Here is an 18,724-nt window from a genome sequence, read left to right on the forward strand (position 1 = left end):
ACACACACACACTACTGGAGTATTAATCAGCCATAAAAAAGAATGAAATCTTGCTATTTGCAATGACATGGATAGAGCTAGAGAGTATTAATGCTAAGTGAAATAAGTCACAGAAAGGCAAATACATATGATTTCACTCATATGTGAAATTTAAGAAACAAAACAAATGAACAAAGAGGAAAAAAGAGAGAGAGAGAAATCAAGAAACAGATTCTTCATTACAGAGAACAAACTGATGGTTACCAGAAGGGAGAGAGTGGAGGGATATGTTAAATAGGTGGTGAAGACCAAGGAATGCACTTTCCCTGATGAGCACTGGGTAATGTATGGAATTGTTGAATCACTATATTATATACCTGAAACTAATATAGCACTATATTTTAACTAACTGAAATTAAAATAAAAATTTTAGAGGCAAAAAAAAATTTTAATAAGTTTTTTTTAATTTAGAAAAAGAAAATTTCCTCCAGCTTCTCTGAACATCCAGAGAGCTTTACTTCCAAATTTTCCAACACATGTGTCACAGCAAGCCAAGTGTTATAGATAGCTTAATATATAGCATAACTTCCCTGTTCAATTGGAAGGCAAAGACCACACTCCATTCACCTTCTAAGGTTCATATAACAGTGCTTTATATTTTTTCAAATATCTGTTGGAAACTTATACAATGGGAGGTTATGTTACTGTGTACTGAAATAATTTTAACAGAATTGAAGGGAGAAATTTTTCATATATTCCTTGCCAGAGTTTAAAGCAGGGCCTAAGGATGCAGAAGATACATACCTATACAAAATAGCATCATTGTGGCGACAATATGGGGAGAAGAAAAAACAAAATTGGTCCAGCTGCAATCCTGTGTCTTCCCTTCCAATTCTTATTTCCCAGTACCAATGAATCACTGGAAAAACTAAATGGCAATCATTAGATTTGACATCTTTCTCCCAGAAATTCAGAATTCAGAAATGGGGGCTATTTTGAAAATCAAAAGGAGTAGCTGAAAATCTCAGCTAAAAGTACACATTTTTATATTACTCTCCCTCAGTTCTCTCTCTCCCTCTGTGCTATTTATCTCAAGTAACTAGGGGAACTGGTTTAAGTGACATCTTGTTATGAGCAGTCAAGTCAAATATGCTGCTAGAAGGTTGGGCCCAAGGAGATCTGGGACCCTGGTCAAAACCAAAGTTCTTATTTGCTATAGTCCGGAGACCTCAGTTTGGTCGGCCTCTCCAATCTGGCTATGACTTAAAAATCAGACAGGAAGCCAAAGGATCTCTGAGGGCTGACTCATGTAAACATAGGACAGTGCCAAAGGCCTCAAGCCAGCCCCAGGTGTTCAGACTGCAGACCTGCACTCACCTCTCACCAACCTCTAGTTGGCATAACATTATCTATGGGCTCTGCCATTACTACTACAACTGACTGCATGGTGTTTGGAGAGCAGAGGACTCCTTTCCCTGCTGTCACTTGGAATTCACACAAGGACTGAAAATTGTGGCTGTTCAGGCTAGGCAGGGAGATCCTCAATTCTAGTCAGACTTTCTAAATTGATCTCAGCTTTTATTACCTTATCATCTTCCTTCAGAAAATTCAAAATGTTTCTCATATGTCCCAATCCCACTTACTCTACTTCCTGGGGAAGCTCTAGGAAATCATTTATATTGATAAAATGTTCTATCTTTTTACCTCCGCTGAAGCTGGTAAGAGAGTCAGGGATGGTGTGCTGTTCTTGCCTTTTTCTGTCCATATTTTTTCAAGTAAAATTAGATCTCAAAGATGGACAGAATTTCACACCTGGGAACAGAGTCAGTGTTAAAAAAAAAAAAAACTTTTATCTAGGCTTCTTTTTGTTTACCTGGCCTGCCTAGCATTTTCCATACGAAAGAAAGAAAGAAAGAAAGAAAGAAAGAAAGAAAGAAAGAAAGAAAGAAAGAAAGAAAGAAAACAAAAAACAACATTCCCAATCACCTTCTTACCAGAATCCTGGTATAGAGCAGGAATTAGGACATGAGCAGTGCCAAACCATCTTTCCAGGCTCATATTTGTAATTTGGCATCATTATTCCTGTCCTTCCAACAGGGCAACAATTGCATACTTACACTTGCATTGTTGCAAAAGGCTTAACTGTTTGCTAAGCATGCAAGGGAGGAAATGGAATCATTTCACTGAATCTAAGATCAGTGGTCCTAAAACTGATGGACCTGCTAACCACTTGAAATCCCTGCCCTCTAAAATGTCCTGCCCTAGACTGCCGGTCCCCAGATCATTTCTGGGAACCCTGGTGGCAATTGTTTTCCCTAAACCATAAAAGAAGAGTCCCTGGAGACAGTATCATGACCATCCAGCTTTCTCTTACATGGGCAGGCCCGCTACTCACTCTTCCAGCTTTGGGGCTGTTCCAACCTAATGTGGGCATCTAGTGTCAGGCTCTGCCTCCTCCCTCTTGCCTGAGGATTCCCTTCCATATAGAATACTTGACACATAAGCCATAAAGACCAGGCAGTTCTGAGCTTCCTGTGATCTCTTCATTTGGAGGATTTACAGAGTTGGAATTCACTTCAAATATCCTATTTACATTCCTTAAGAATTTTGGAATCCAACATGACAAGAGAAGACTAAAATTCCCACTTGGGCTTAGAGCACCTTTTCCTCTTGGAAATCCGAGTAGAATATCCTGCTACAAAGTCTAAAGCCCCAGGTCTCCAGAGATGAGATTTAGGAATGCCACACAACCTAGCAGCACTGACAGAGGGCATTCTGTCTTGGCTGTATGTGAAATAATCCACACACCCCTGGGGTTCCATAGAATGCTTTTCCTTGCTATTTATTTGCTTGTTTATATCTAGTGCACCCTAATTTTCAGAGGATATGAGATAGGTTAAAAAAAATACATAGAGTAAATCATGTTAAAATAATCAGAGGAGGGTAAAAAAAAAAAAGAGTAGAAAAATAAAACAAAGAGAAAGATTAGCACAGAGAAATGTAGGCTATAAAGTTTGCACAGCTCCTAGAAGTGGGTTACAAATTTGGCTGTGAGTTTGTGAGCAGCCAAAGAAAAATATGATATGATTGGTAGTGTCTATGATATAAAAATAACACAGTTGCTATAAAGAAGCCAAGCCTTTCCCAGTACTGAGACCAGAGAGAAATGTCTCTTTCAGATCCACATAAAGAGAAGATTGTGTGATGCCATGCACTTTCTAGTAACACTCCTGTGACAAACAAAACAACTTTCAAGTGACCTTTGTCTCCCAACTTCCCTTAATCTAGCAAATGGCACAACAGTAAAGCACAGCTCAATAAAAGCAGCTGTCCAAAATCATTCTTGAATATGAAAATAAATTACTAAATAAAATTCAGAAAAAATAATCTCTTGAGAGAGTAAAATAAAATGCTTAAACTACCCAGGTCTCTCGTGGTTTGAAATGATCCTAAGGGTAAATATTTAAATATCTGGAGAAATAAGCCATCTGGAAATACTTCAGGCCATTCTATGAGATGACTATTTCTTTCAGCTGGGAGTTTGGTACGAATTGGGCAATAGAAATCTTGATATTATGATTTCAGCAAGAATCTGAAAAGCCAATAGTTTCTAATCAATAATAGAGCCATAAGCTTTGGCTATCACCTAAGCAAGAGGAAGGGGCAAGTCACTATATTAAGAAAGACAAAGGAGGAGGAAGAAGAGGAGGCATAAGAGGAGGAGGAGGAGTATTAAAAGGAAGAGAGGACTCTTTCCTAGGATATGTGGTAGACCAGATGGTCAGAAGAAAGTAACCCAAGCAAGAGCAGAGCTGAGACCAAAAAACCATGCATTAGATCTCTATGTCCTTAAATGGTCTCCTTAGATCCAAAATCCCTGATTAATTCCAATTCCAGCCAAGGAGATAATACTTCTCATTTTCTATGGCTATGTTTTAAGAATGACTGTATTTTAATTATAGGCAAGATGATATTTCAGGACATCTAAGGAAAGATATGTATAGCTCTTACATCTATTCAGGGAAATTTCAAAGTATTTTAGGTTCCTTTAGTATAAAAGTATTGAAGGTGCTATGTAAATGTAGGTTATTATTACAATTTAATGACATTCCCCTGAAGCAAAAACTGCTAAAATCCACAAAATGCAGAAAGAAGCATACACACATCTTATCATTTGGGGGCAATTAATTAACAAACACATAAACAATTCACTTAGTCACAGGAAGATAGAGTAATAATATTAAACATGTAGGCCTAGAAATCCAATTCTGGTAGCTATCTTGTCTGTTCCATTGCAGGGGAGAAAATACAGAACTGGACTCCCGTCTCCACCCAGAGACCCTTCCCCCTACATACACACACACACACACACACACACACACACACATACACACACCACCCCTAAGAATACAATGCAGACCCTTTAGGGACTGACACGTCCCTCTAGGTCAGCTATGAATAAAGCCCATGTAGAACATGAATTCAATCCTTGCAAAAACGTGCTTTGTCTGTGAAACTAGTGAAACAAAATGGTACATGCTGCACACTGGCTACCATCCATCAACCCTACTAACGGTGCAAGAGGAGGGCAGACCGTAAATATAAAATAACACAACAAATTTCAACTTGTGTTTAACTTTGGAATGCAAGAATTTTAGAGCTTAGAATTGTTTTAGCCTAGACACAGCATGTAATTGGGGAAGACAAACTGGAATTAACCAGCCTTAAATGAACCATTTGCCAAAGTTAATCTACATAGCAGATAACTAACCTTGGTAGAAATGGAGAGCTGCCTCTGTTTAAGAAACCATGCAAAGTTATACAAAGACCTGCAATCATATAGGTATAAAAGGCAGTCAGTTACATTCAGCTCCATTTGAGTTTGTCTCTAAACTGTCATGTCTTTCTCCAAATCTAGTTTTCAAATGTGCTCATCACTGGTAACTTTTTCTCCCTCTATTTTGAATGTGTCTCTAATAACTGGAACTGGTTTACTGGTCACCACATTAATCCAAGAATTAGAAACAAAAAGAATGATTCATTTCCTATTCTACCATCTTAAATACAAATTAACAACAACAAAAAAAGATCCTCTAAATCTTCCTTATGGATTTCGATGGTTCAGAAATATGCAGAGCACTTGAAAGCAATAAAAGAAATAACCTAAGAAAATTAAGCAAAATGAATTTGCAATTAGTTTGTAAAATTGCGACAAATGCATTTTGAAAGCAAAGAGTAAAATGTAACTTTGTTCAGTATAATTTGAAATTGCCTTTTGTGCTTAATATAGTTCACTTATAATTAGATGAAGATTTTGTTCTGGTTTGAAACATTCAAAGTTCCATCTTGAGATTGCTATGTACTATGTACACAGAACTTTTCAGCAAGAAAGTCTGCTGCCGCTGCTGCCGCATTTGCTTTGACAGCCTTTATCCTAGTTTTATAGAAATGAAAGAGTGAAAGAACACAGCTGGTTTGAACAATGGAGCATGTTCAACATTAGGCCAAACACTTTAGATATTGCAAAATATTGCAGGCTATATTTATAGCTCTTAGCAGGTTTTTGAAATTCATGCTGATACTGCCTTACTCTTGCTTATTGGACCAAATTGCCATTTAATGATTAAATTATCTTTTGGTTAAAAAAATTGCTTTCAAAGGCAATGACACTTAGACTAACCTCTTGGCAATATCAAAACAGTGATGACTTAAAATGCTTTCCAAAGGAGTTCAAGATGTCTTAAAAATTCAAGATCATTCTGGTTATTGAAAGTGTTTAAAAGACTTTTATGTTGATATGCCTTGTTTTTCCCCTAAAGAAAAGGCATATCCTGCTTCTGATAACCTCCCTCCCAGTCATGAAATTGTGCACTGACTCATATGCCAGCACCTTCCAGAAAACTGCCCAAGGGAAATCAGGGAACAGGCCTTCAGGTAATTGCCTATTGCCTATTTAAACTTTTCTTTTTCTGTGGCAGTTGTTTTTAATAGAATTCTCTTATTTTTTAATAGAATTCTGTGACTTTGGGAAGTACCAGCAGGGGCTCATATTCTTTCACATTAACAACATGGGAGGCAGTAAAAAGAAGTGGGCAGCGGTTATAAGTTTAGTGACCATAAGCTAATCCAGGCAAAGTTTTGGAGGACAATGGGATTTCTACAGGTTTATCAAGGGCATGAAAGCTTCAAGGGCTAGTAGTGCCAATGCCACCCTACCCTTCCAGCCCAGAGTGAATGTCACCTAATTCCCATGGCATCTGTTTGTTTAACACATTGCTATTTATCATCACTGCTATTAATGAGATATTTGAATGTGTATGCTTTGCCTCCTAATCTAACAATGACGATCCTAATACTGACCATTTAATGAATATATACTGTGTGCCAAGCAGTATACTATATATTTTATTCTCTAGACAGTTGTTCAAAGCAAGAACTTTGACCTGTTTCAGTTATCTGTTTCAGATGCATAACAAACCACCCCAAAACTCAGTTACTTGTTATTTCTCACAGTTCTGAGGGTTGGTTGGGCAATTTGTCTGCTGGTCTTGTGGGGGTCACTCAGGTAGGTGCAGTCACTTCACAGCTTGACAGCAAAATGGTCTCATTTACATGTACTGAAATTGGTATTGGCCGTCAGTTTAGGAAGCTCAGTTTCCCTCTACATGGCCCCACTTCTCCAGTGAGCTAGACTGGATTTCTTCACAGCATGGTACTCTGAAGGTTCCAAGACCACAAGAGTAGAAGCTGCATAGTCTATTAAGACCGAGGCTCCAGAACTCACACAACATCACATCTACCATGTGGCCAGTACAGATTCAAGGAGACATAAATAGTTTCTATCTCATAGGAAAAGCAGCAACTTCACTTGCAAAGGCACGTGGCTGACACTGAGAGGTGTGATTCATTGGGAGCCATCATTATAATGATCTACCATATTATCAGACAAATCTTCCCTCTGCAACTTTCCATATGTGCGACTGTGAACAAGCTGTTTAACCTGAGTCTCAGTTTCCTCATCTATAAATGAATTTTCTTGGGGTTTTCATTTTAAAAAGTACATAAAATATTTTGCTTAGTGTCTACTATATAGTAAGCAAATGGTTGTTAAGTGGAAGAAATGTGTGTGTGTGTATGACTTCTAGTCTGAATGCATAGCACCATGAACTATGTATGGATATCTCAATTTTATAGACATGATACCTGAGCCCCAGGTGGGAGAGAGGAGTCTGTCTTGCTGTAGTTAGTTTTTGAAGTCACACAACAAAGTAAATAGTGGAGCCAACACCCAAACAAATGATTTCCTGATTCTGAAACCTGTGTTCTTTCTACCATACTATGTAGGTTCTCATTAGCAGAAGAGAGTCTTTCTCACAATTGCATCTTATCTACCTAGGATAGGGGCTGCCATACTAGCTTCCCAAGAAATAAATGTCAACTGAAGAACCAAGGGAACCTGAAAAACTGATATTGACTTCTAAGTTAAATATTTACATAATATTTTAAATTGATCCCCAAATATTCTAATTGATTTTCCCTAGAATATTAGGGCTTGGTAAAGCCATGCTTCCTACCATAGAGGAGTTGTCAAGCTCCCTCAGAACCAGAGAGGAAGGGCTCCCAGAACCCAGAGGCGTCCATGGAGAACACTTGGTGATTCTGATACTTGCCTACAAATAACAATCATGTGTGAGCGTTTAAAAATCTCTTGCTCAGGGCAGCTGCACCAATTTGCATTCCCACCAACAGTGCAAGAGGGTTCCCGTTTCTCCACATCCTCGCCAGCATCTATAGTCTCCTGATTTGTTCATTTTGGTGCAGCTTCTCTGGAAAGCAGTGTGGAGGTTCCTCAGAAAATTAAAAATAGATCTACCCTATGACCCAGCAATAGCACTGCTAGGAATTTACCCAAGGGATACAGGAGTACTGATGCAGAGGGGCACTTGTACCCCAATGTTTATAGCAGCACTCTCAACAATAGCCAAGTTATGGAAAGAGCCTAAATGTCCATCAACTGATGAATGGATAAAGAAATTGTGGTTTATATACACAATGGAGTACTACGTGGCAATGAGAAAGAATGAAATATGGCCTTTTGTAGCAAAGTGGATGGAACTGGAGAGTGTGATGCTAAGTGAAATAAGCCATACAGAGAAAGACAGATACCGTATGGTTTCACTCTTATGTGGATCCTGAGAAACTTAACAGAAACCCATGGGGGAGGGGAAGAAAAAAAAAAAGAGGTTAGAGTGGGAGAGAGCCAAAGCATAAGAGACTGTTAAAAACTGAGAACAAACTGAGGATTGATGGGGGGTGGGAGGGAGGGGAGGGTGGGTGATGGGTATTGAGGAGGGCACCTTTTGGGATGAGCACTGGGTGTTGTATGGAAACCAATTTGACAATAAATTTCATATATTAAAAAAAAATAAAAATTAAAAAAAAAATCTCTTGCTCAGGCCAGTTGAATAAGAATCTCTGAGGGGTGGGACCAAGACTTCTAGATGGGTAAACTTCTCTCAGGAGCCAATGAAGCAATGTCATCTAGATCCCTGGAACCTTTGAAACAGCTAGGAGGCCAGCCCAACAAAGACAGATTTAAGTTTTCAGTTTCATTGTCCACCCAAAGATATGAGTTGGAAACAACATGTGGTCTTAGAGTAAGAACCACAGAAAGCTGCCCCACTGAATTTATTTCCAGGAGTCATACAGAGAATCAAATAGGAATGAGGTACCACACCTCATATGTGGTGGTAGGTAGTAGGTGCTAGAAATATGCCAGCTACAGTATGCTAATAAGAGATGTCCCTGATCTTGAAAGAGAAAAGGACCCTCAGGTTGTCTGCTTCCAAAAAAAATACTTGAGTCTCAGACAAAAGGGAAAATTGCCCTGGGTCCTGAGCTCAGGCTGTGGACAGGAAAGGCTTATCAAACATGATACTGACTTCACTGAGTCTTTCAAGGTATATGATGATGCTTTATATCAAGTAAACTGAAGGTTTACATGATCCATTCAAAGAAAAAAACATTTACTGAATCTCATTTTTGCTGTTCTATGAAGACCCATGTTCTTTGCCTTTTTATTTCCCATACATTTGATACATAGAAGATTCTCACTATTATTTTTTGCTGATGCTTTGAGAGACAATTGCTTTCACCCATAGCATTTTGAGTTCTTTCTCCATGATTCTTAACTTACTCTGACTGGATCAAAGTCATTTGAGTACTTGTCTAACTCCCAACCTACTCCCACTCTTCCCATTACCAAATAAAGCATGTCGATGGCAGGGGCTATGTCTTTTTCATCTCATAAGCCTCCAACATAACTGGCAAGGTAACAGGTACACAGGAAGCACTTAGAGAATATTTGCTGTCTGTTTTTTTGCCTATTGAAAGTGTTCATAAAAGTAATTCTTTTGGAAAAAACACCAGAATATAAGTAGAGATTCAGGAGCAGAAGGTGAATAAAACATAAATTTCTCAGATGTACATAGTAGGGTCTTTTGTATACTGAGGTATTTGTTACCAACATGCAACAAGGCAAGTAGCTAAAAAGAGAATTTATTTCTTTGGGAATTCTACTGAACTTTAATAATCAAAATCACAAGTTATGACTGTTTTTGATTTTCCATTTAGGTAAATTTTGTCTCTCTTCCTAATCTGCCATATCTTCAGGAGCCAGAATATTCCTCATGATACATATTTATATTTGACATGTAGAATATATTAAACAGTATTTGATTAAGGAAGGAGACACATGTGACAGTCTAGAAAACCTTGTTTCTCTTATTTTGCATGAATAAATTACAACAATATCAGAATGTTGATACCTTAGGACAGGGTTCTAGACTTCAACAGTCTGTTGAAGACTCAAAGGAGGAAGACTGGAAACATGCATATTCATGGATCTTCAGCTCTATTGAAAAAAAGAATTAATAGTAGTTTTTAAACCTAAATTAGTCCACATTTATTCATTCTAAAACTAAGGTCTTTGAAATTTATCAGAATTTACTCATCAACACTGATGCTATTCTTCACATAAAATCATTATGACATCATTCACTCAATGACTGCAGAAATAGCTTAGTTGAATTATTTTCCCTATTTCATTTAAGTGGGGGAAGCTGTACACACCATTTCTGTTTATTGTATGCGCAAAGCATAATAGTTTAGCAATCTTAAAAACCGTGAAATAAAAGCATATTTTCAAGAGTGAATGTCTTTTTCTAAGAATTTTTTAAATCCCCCTGTGATAATCCATACTAAAAATAGAGCTCAACACCACTATCTTAAAAGGACAAAAGCTCAATATAAAGAATAGATTCACTTTAATACCAACATGACTTTACAAATGTCATTCCTTTTACCTCAACTGTTTCTCAGCCATTCTCTGCCTTCAAGTCCCAGAGTAAATGCCATTTTCTGTTAAATATTATCTGACATTTACTCTCCACTCAAAAATAATTCATTGTTTCTTTGATAATCCTATATCATGTTTTATATGCTTTTAATAAGGAACTTCACTAATTAATTTATCCATTTTTTCAACAAGCATAAAGGGGCTCACTATTCATCATTCTTGGCATCAGGAATACAGAAAGAAGCATGATGCTAGCTCCTGCAATGGTGTTATAATTGTTTTTCTGTTTCTCTCTCCCATGCCATAGGTTCCCCGAGGAATGAAGTGTTTGTTTAATGAGCTGAGCAAGTCTAGAGCAGCAGGTGGCAAAAAGCCCCCAGTATTGTGAAGCCCTTAGCTATGCCAATAAGGCCTCCACCTTCTCTTGTTGTTTCTTTTTCTCCCTCTGCTTTAAAGTCAACATTTCCCTTCCTCCTTCAACTCCTCTTGCAACCATTCCTGCTATACTTTCATCTACCATGCATAAAGTTGAGCCCACTGTTTTCTTTACCCAAACATCCACCATCTTCTCAGTTTCCCAAGACAGAAACCTAAGAGTCATCATCAACTTCCCTCTTTTCCTGACCTTCTACATGTACAACACAACTAAAAACCTAAAAAGCTTTTGATGGCTTTTCATCACCTTCCTAATAAGGTGCTGAGAGATCTAAGTCTCTCTCTTACAGCATATAAGACTCTTTGTGAGTTGGCCTCGCTTTTTGCTGAGCTCTCTAAACTCACTCCTACTCATTCCATCTACTCAAGAACACACACTAAGGGGAACAAGGGTGTCCTTAGGAAAACATGATTGTGAAACAGAGAAAGCTAAACTTTTCTCACATGTCATATATAATGCTGCTTAGGGAACAAATATAAAGAATAAAAACTTTATCAAGTTCTGTCCAAGGGAGAGTGATTCTGTTCCTCTTAGACATGGATATTCCAATAACTGTAACAGAACAAGGAAAATTTTAAATCACAAATTAAGTTGGGGCATCTTCTGAAAACTTTGCTCCCTCCCATTGCACTCACCTCTTATGTAGAATGTTTTTATGATTTCCAGATCCAAATCATGAAATTTGAAAACTAGAGGAAATACCAAAATAATCTAATCCAATCTCCTCACTTCACAGATGGAAACACTCAAGCCCAGAATATTAAGAGATTTGTCCAAGCTCACATGACTAGTAAATATCCATTCCTTTTCTTCCTCCCAACAAAAATAAAATGCATTTTTTCTGAGGCACAAACTCATTCATATGCCAAAGCCTCTGTTCCAATGTGGTTTCATCTCTAAGATTCACTTCTTATTTTGCATTTTCAATTAGACACAAGGTGAAATGTCTCTTTATGGAAATCTTGACTTACTTTTACCTGTCGCTGTGGGTGTATTAAAGTATATGAAGTTATAAAAAGATATGAAATGTGAATATAATCTAGTTTAATTATTTCCATCCTCCAAAGACTATGATTGCAGTTAGATGTCAGTGAAATCTCCAGTGGTTGAACTTCATGCCTAGAAAAATAGTGAGCAGAAAGAAAGGCTGGAGAAAAGGCAGCTGATGAAGAGTTCCAAAAAAGAACATCTATCTCCACCAAAAGAACATGTACCCATGATGGAAAACCTGCAGGTTCGTATAGCATCAGTGAGTCAAAGATGATGACAATATCTGGCAAAGTGAAACCAAGCCAAGTTCAGTCAATTTATAGATCACTGAGCTACCTTTTAAGTGAAAAAGCACTAGAAACATTTTTATTTGATAACTTACTTGTACTTCCTGTCTGTTCCTTTCCATTAGCCAGGGGCTAAATCTGAGACAAACTAACTGCTGAGGTACAATTTTTTGAACAGGCTAGAGTCAGCAGCCCTCTCTAATTTGTAGGATGATCAGGGGGCATCAATATAATAATCTGCACCTGAGTTTTAAACATCTGTGTTTGTATTCATCATTTTTTTATGCTGTTAAATTTTGACCCCTGACTCTTCCATGCTACACAATTGGAAGATAAGATTTCCCAAAACTCTGAACAAGCCCATACTACAGGCAGTACCTTTTGCATCTCAGACTGCTAGGATGTTGGGTTTGAACTGGAAAGGAAAATAAGGCTTTTGCCTTATTTCCCCTGGTCAAACATTGTTAACCCTGGCCAAATATCATTTACCCTGACCAAACAATTCTGCCAGTCAAACATTTCTTAGGTATCAACTTCAATGTCAACTTCAATGTCTTTTCTAGTTTCTGTTTCCTATGATATTTTCCTTTCCCTATGCTGCATGTCTATTCTTTCTTCTCTTTTAATTGCATCTTCTGCCCTTAAGAATTTTTCCACACATGCACATGCACATACACTTACCACTATCCTCACCACCCTGTACAAGGCACAGGCCTAGAAAGATGACTTTATATGCCATCTCATATATGCCTTATCTGCTACAAGTCTCTACTCAGAGCACTGTCCCCATGTCCTGACCAGGAAGAAACTTGGCATGTAGATCTATGTCCAAAGTATACAGGTGGGAAAGGGGAGACGTGTACTTAGCTATTATCTGAGCTCCAAACTTTGGAGGGAGCCTCATCTGTGAGAACTTTATTACTAACTCAAGGAAGCAACTGGATGAGGTAAAAGAGGGAATTTAGCTACATGATTTGAAACTCACATGCATACCCACAATTGCCCTATCACCTCCTCTATCATCACCAAGGCAAAATTATAGTACTTTCATATCTGCCTTCCATGTCCCTCCTTTTAAATTATTTGTTGATTGACTATTTTGACTACTTTTTCCTTTCAAGTCTTCTCTCCCTGTATACATGAGCCATTTCATGTGTATAAAAAATGTTGATGGGGCACCTGGGTGGCTCAGTCGGTTAAGCATCCAACTTTGGCTCAGGTCATGATCTCGCGGCTCCTGAGTCTGAGCCTTGCGTGGGGCTCTGTGCTGACAGGTCAGAGGCTGGAGCCTGCTTCAGATTCTGTGTCTCCCTCTCTCTCTGTCCCTCCGCTGCTTGTGCTCTCTCTCTCTCTCTCTCTCTCAAAAATAAGTAAACATTTTTTTTAATGTTGAATGGTTGGCAATAAGTAGCGCAACTTTCCTGGATCATGTACTTTTTTATGGATGATCTTGGCAAACAGAATTCCAGATTGTTTCAGTATCTTTCCTTGGTACCAATATGACACAGTTCCTCTAGGTTGGAACTAGGTTGGAACAGGGTCTCAATTCTGTTACTGTGACCTCAACCCATTATGAGGTATCAGGAAATGGAAGACTGAAGATAAAAAGTCCTAATCCCACCAAGGTTTCAATTCTCCTGAAAGGCCTCAACATTCCAGATATCCAATATGTTTTTCTAAATTCACTTTTTATTCTGAAGAATTTTAGAAACCAAAACAATGGCAGTTTATACTAAGACCCTATTATTTGATCCACCTTTAACAGAAACTCCTTAGACTTATAATTGACCACAGAATAAAAGAATATTTGCTTTTATTAAATATATAATACATATATTTTTTAAAATTTTTTTTACATTTATTTATTTTTGAGAGACAGAGAGAGGCAGAGCACAAGTGGGGGAGGGGCAGAGAGAGAGGGAGACACAGAATCCGAAGCAGGCTCCAGGCTCTGAGCTGTCAGCACAGAGCCCGATGCGGGGCTGGAACCCATAAACCATGAGATCATGACCTGATCAGAAGTCAGGCGCTTAACCAACTGAGCAACCCAGGTCCCCAATATATAATCCATATCTTAATAAAAAAGAAAGATAACTATGTTTTTGATTGCTCATTTCTGAAACAAGGAAAATAGTATAGAGGGTTGTTGTGAATGTTAAATAAAATAATATATTTAAAGTACTAGTGCTTAGCATTGGGCCTGGCATATAAAATGTACTCATTAAATATCATGTATCATTACTGGGTCATAGAACCTAATAGTATTTGTTGTCTATCCATACCACAAATAAGATTTTAATGATTTATGCCTAAAGCTCAGAATGGACACATTGATGACTTTTCACTGGGTATCAAAATAGCTAGGTGATTGACCTAATTTTTCATTTTCAATGAGTTGATGTGGCATTATGTAGATCCAACCTAAGTGGACCATTAATTCCAAAATAACTGAAGGATGAGCCCACACACTTGACCTGCTTTCAGCCTCCCTGTTGAGAGTGACAGCAGAAAGTTTAGATTTGAGTCCATTTGACAGTTAGGCACTCATAAATATTAAAAACTGCAACCCAATCACACTATCACTTCTCAGCTTGTGAGTCTGTGGGATTATTAGCTCTGCTCTCAGTGATACAGAAGTTGCTTGGAAATTAAAAGGCTACAAAGTCCCTCATTCTAATGAGGTTCAGATCCTCTACATTATACAATGCTATAACTTATTTCCTAGGGATGCTTTCTAAGGAGAATTAATTCTATAATAAGAGCTTTGTGAAGCAAAAACTATTAATTAGCATTAATTAATGAAAATGTTAAAGGTTGGCATAGCACAAATTATACTCTCAATGATACCAAAAAAACTTATATGACTCCAGCAAGACAGTCACCCTCCGTCCTTCCCTCCATTCCTTCCTTCCTTCTGTAGCTCCCTCTTTTCCACTCTCCTTTCCTCCCTCTCTCTATAATATGCCAAAAAAAGATCAAGCTAAATGTGCAGAGGAAATAGGTTTCATATTGCTTATCAAGTCTGATCAATTAGGAATGTCTCCTTGGAGTGTTAAATTGGAAAGGATTGTGGGGTTGAATAAAGGTCCATCAAGAAAGAGCTCTAGTTTTATTAGTGATATATGACATGAGAGAGGAAACTGAAAACACTCTGATGTCTAATTGCTGCACTGAATTGGATAATCTCTATGTATTTTCCAACTAAAAAACTCTATCAGCCATTCTTTTAAGAGCCTCTAAAATTGAGAAACCCTGCCTCACACCATGCCTCCAGAAGCACTTTAAATTTGATGTATACTCAAGTGCCACCAAAAAGATTTCAAGGTAGTACTAACAAAATTACCCCTGGAGATACCTAAAGTAGAAGGATGGCTTACTGAAAATTGGACTTTTTTCTATGCTGTAGTGAGAAGAGATGCTGAAAAATCTCCTTGAAAATTCTTAAGAGGATAATTCACCTCTGAGCCATAAAACTTACCTCCACCCTCCCATCTTCAGAAATAGTGAAGGTGGGTAGAACTGGAACCTCTCTTGGAAACTGGATGGATGGCTTTATTGTCAAGAAAAAGCATGTAAGAAGATCTTACAGGGGTTGAGAAGGAAAAATTGTCCAACAACTGGAGGACAGATCCATATAACAGGTATTTCAAGCCCTTGAAGGAATGGCTAATTAGATTATCTGTGATTCAGTGTGTCTGGGGTTGTGAGGGACTTGGAGGGACATATGGATGGGAATGGAAGAGCTTAAGCTCTAAAAGCAAAAACTCTGGGATGATCCAGGATGAACCTGGGTATTCTTAGGTAAGCTTAACCATTCTCCCTCCATCTTCCCTCTCACCAGGATGACCATCTTCTCTCCAAGGATCTGGTGATAGGATTTGGCTGGTAGAAATCAGCACTCTGTAGGGCTCATTAATAACTATAGTGTGTAGCATCACAGGAACCAAATCCCTGATTTATCCTGATTGGATACAAAATTCAGACTCATACCTCAAGTGAACTGTATAAACTTCCAAGAGTGGACACAAAAGAGAAATACACATCTTACTGGAAAAAAAATAAATAAATAAGAGCTATGGCCATTTGTCCCTAGAGTTTTTGGAATCATTCCTAAGGGTTACACTAGAACCATAATTTAGAGCTTAGAATCATAATTTAGAGATAGATCCTGGCACATTTTACATTACCATTTCAACAGTTACTATGGAATTAGCATCCACGTCTTCTCCCCACCATCTAGACACTATCTGTCAGATCTTTCTGTATCAGTCTAAGTCCTATTCAGCATATGTTAAGGTATTGCATTCAGGACTGTTGTATGGAAGTTCAAAGGAAAGTACAGAGCTCAGTGCTGAAAAATTAGTTTTTATCAGTTGAAAAAAGTCTAACAGAAGACATTAAATCTGAAAAGCAAATGTGAAAACCAGAAGAGACAGGGCTTCATGTGACACAGCAGATATGTAGATATTCATAAGTGAGAAGTAGAAAAACTGTACAGAAAATGGTAACGGGATTCAGTACAGGCCACCCCCAAATATGACACCTTGGCATATTGAATATTTCAAGGTGAAGGAATTTGAGAAACAGCAAGCACCTGAAAGATTTTCTGACCTTCCTATGAAGCAGGTTATAAGATCCTCATGTGAGAGGTGCCTTTCCTATATTCAGAGGAAAAGAGCAACCTTATCTCTGAAGACAGAGGGATGTCAAAAGGAATTTAGATGCACGGGCCTCAAAAGTTTTCTCCAGTTTACTACTCTTAGCTCATAGCCTTTTTGGTCCTATCACATTTTCTATAACTCTCCAAGGTTCACGATGCCCAGCAAAAAAACAAAACAAAACAAAACAAAACACAATCAGGCTTCACTGCTTCTTTGGCGTATCATTTCCTTATGGAGGGAGACTCACATGTCACATAAAAGTTACATTAAATAAATTTGTATGTTTTTCTCTTAATATGTTCTTTGTTAACAGGGCCCCAGCGAGAACTTAAAAAGGTAGAATAAAAGGTATTTTTCCTCTCCTGCAATGGCAACCATGCTCGGTGTAAGGGAGAGAGCACTGACATCTGAGAGGCGGTTTAACCCAGTGTAAAGAGCTTCTCTTTTATTCAATTCTGGATTCAGAGTTCCCAGGGCCTATTTGTCAGGGTAGTGATATTGTCTGAGTAGATTTAAGAAAAAGTTGTTAAAAAGCATTTCGGTTTCAATTCAATTCAACAAATATTTACTAAGTCTCCATGCTTTATGTGCATCCTTAAAGACTTTAATGGAGAAAAGTAAAAGATACCAACAAAGAAATTGGATGATTTTAATTTTTTTTTATTTTAGAGAGAGAGAGCATGAGTGGGGGAGAGAAGCAGAGGGGCAGAGGGAGAGAGAGGGGGAATTTTAAGCAGGTTCTATACTCAGTGCAGAACCTGATGTGGGGCTCAATCCCACAACCCTAGGATCAAGACCTGTGCCGAAATCAAGAATTGGATGTTCAACCAACTGAGCCCCTCAGGCACCCCAGGAATTGGATGACTTTAAAACAGAAGTACTGATTTCTATCTGTACTGCAAACCAATTTACTATGATGACATCAACTTCTTTGCTCTCTCATAGTATCTGATCTACAAAGATGATCATCTCTTTTTGCCCAATGTTTGCATTTAAAGTAAATCAACCTTTTGTCTTACCAGTCTCTCACTAGTTTCTGACTCCTACACACACTCACTCCTCTCCCATTCACCACCCCCCATTCATCCCTCTGCCTTTCTTTTTCTCCTACAATCCTTGAATTGATAGCCTTTATTAACAATGACAAGTGTTTTCAGCAAATCCCATCTCCCTTCCTTCTTCCTTTCCTCCTGTTGTTGGCACCTCCACCTGTCTTTACTCCATCCCCCTCTCTTAGTATTGTCACCAGCTTCTATCAAAGCTTGTACTTAGGACGAATCTGGTCAGCTCTCTCATTTAAATGTTCTTTTCATTCATAAAGCTTAATATGCTGATTCTTCCAAGGGTATTTGCATTTTTACAGGTGGCAAAATCTTAAATAGAAAGGAATAAAGCTGTCATGGTAAATTTTCAACCACTGGAAAACTAATGGAGGGGGCCATTGAGATACCAAAGGAATCTTCCCAAGCACCCTGAAAAACACTTCTATCTTCAATTCCATAATACAGAACACTTCCCAGTTTTCTAAGAGGTACCTGCTGGGATTTCTTGGCTCGGATTTGGATCCTTAGTCTGTAATTTTCCTGGGGTGGTGTTCTCTCATCAGAACTAGAGCTGCTGGTGCCCTGAGTCTGAGGAGCAATAATTCTCCTGGAACATTCAAAAACTTTAGTGCCTAGATGCCTTGGGAATGAAGGAGTTAATACTCTTAAGTGCCCATCAAGACAAAGTTAATGGGTCTTAACAGAAACCTGAGCAGGAGACCAACCACCTGCATTCAGAATGACCACTTTTCTAAGGAATCCTGGGTGGTCCGCCTAAGCAGGTTCCCCCATGCCCTGGGGGGCCAGTGGCTCTGAGAAGAATCCAGTTCAATAATGAGCAAAAGAATGATTAATAGTGCTTCCTCCCCTCAGTTTCAGATGGGGTGGGCAGCAGGGTCCCGGAAGAAAAGCAAACAGCTGGATATTACATTGCAGTGTGGACAGAAATCACTTATGTGTTAGATTCGATA

At 38.3% G+C, this 18,724-nt stretch overlaps 1 long non-coding RNA gene across 2 annotated transcripts in view; it reads right to left on the reverse strand.

Annotated features, from left to right (window-relative positions):
* The window catches only part of LOC122222420, a 63,060-nt gene that overhangs the window by 18,324 nt on the left and 26,012 nt on the right, over positions 1–18,724 (reverse strand). The window contains exon 4 of one of the 2 annotated variants that reach the window (XR_006203747.1): positions 9,807–9,892. This is a non-coding gene — a long non-coding RNA (uncharacterized LOC122222420). Of the gene's footprint in view, positions 1–9,806; positions 9,958–18,724 lie in introns of those variants that run through there. The other variant, XR_006203746.1, reaches the window with a different exon arrangement.

The sequence above is a fragment of the Panthera leo genome, chromosome B3 (assembly GCF_018350215.1).
Source record: "Panthera leo isolate Ple1 chromosome B3, P.leo_Ple1_pat1.1, whole genome shotgun sequence".
Taxonomy (NCBI): domain Eukaryota; kingdom Metazoa; phylum Chordata; class Mammalia; order Carnivora; family Felidae; genus Panthera; species Panthera leo.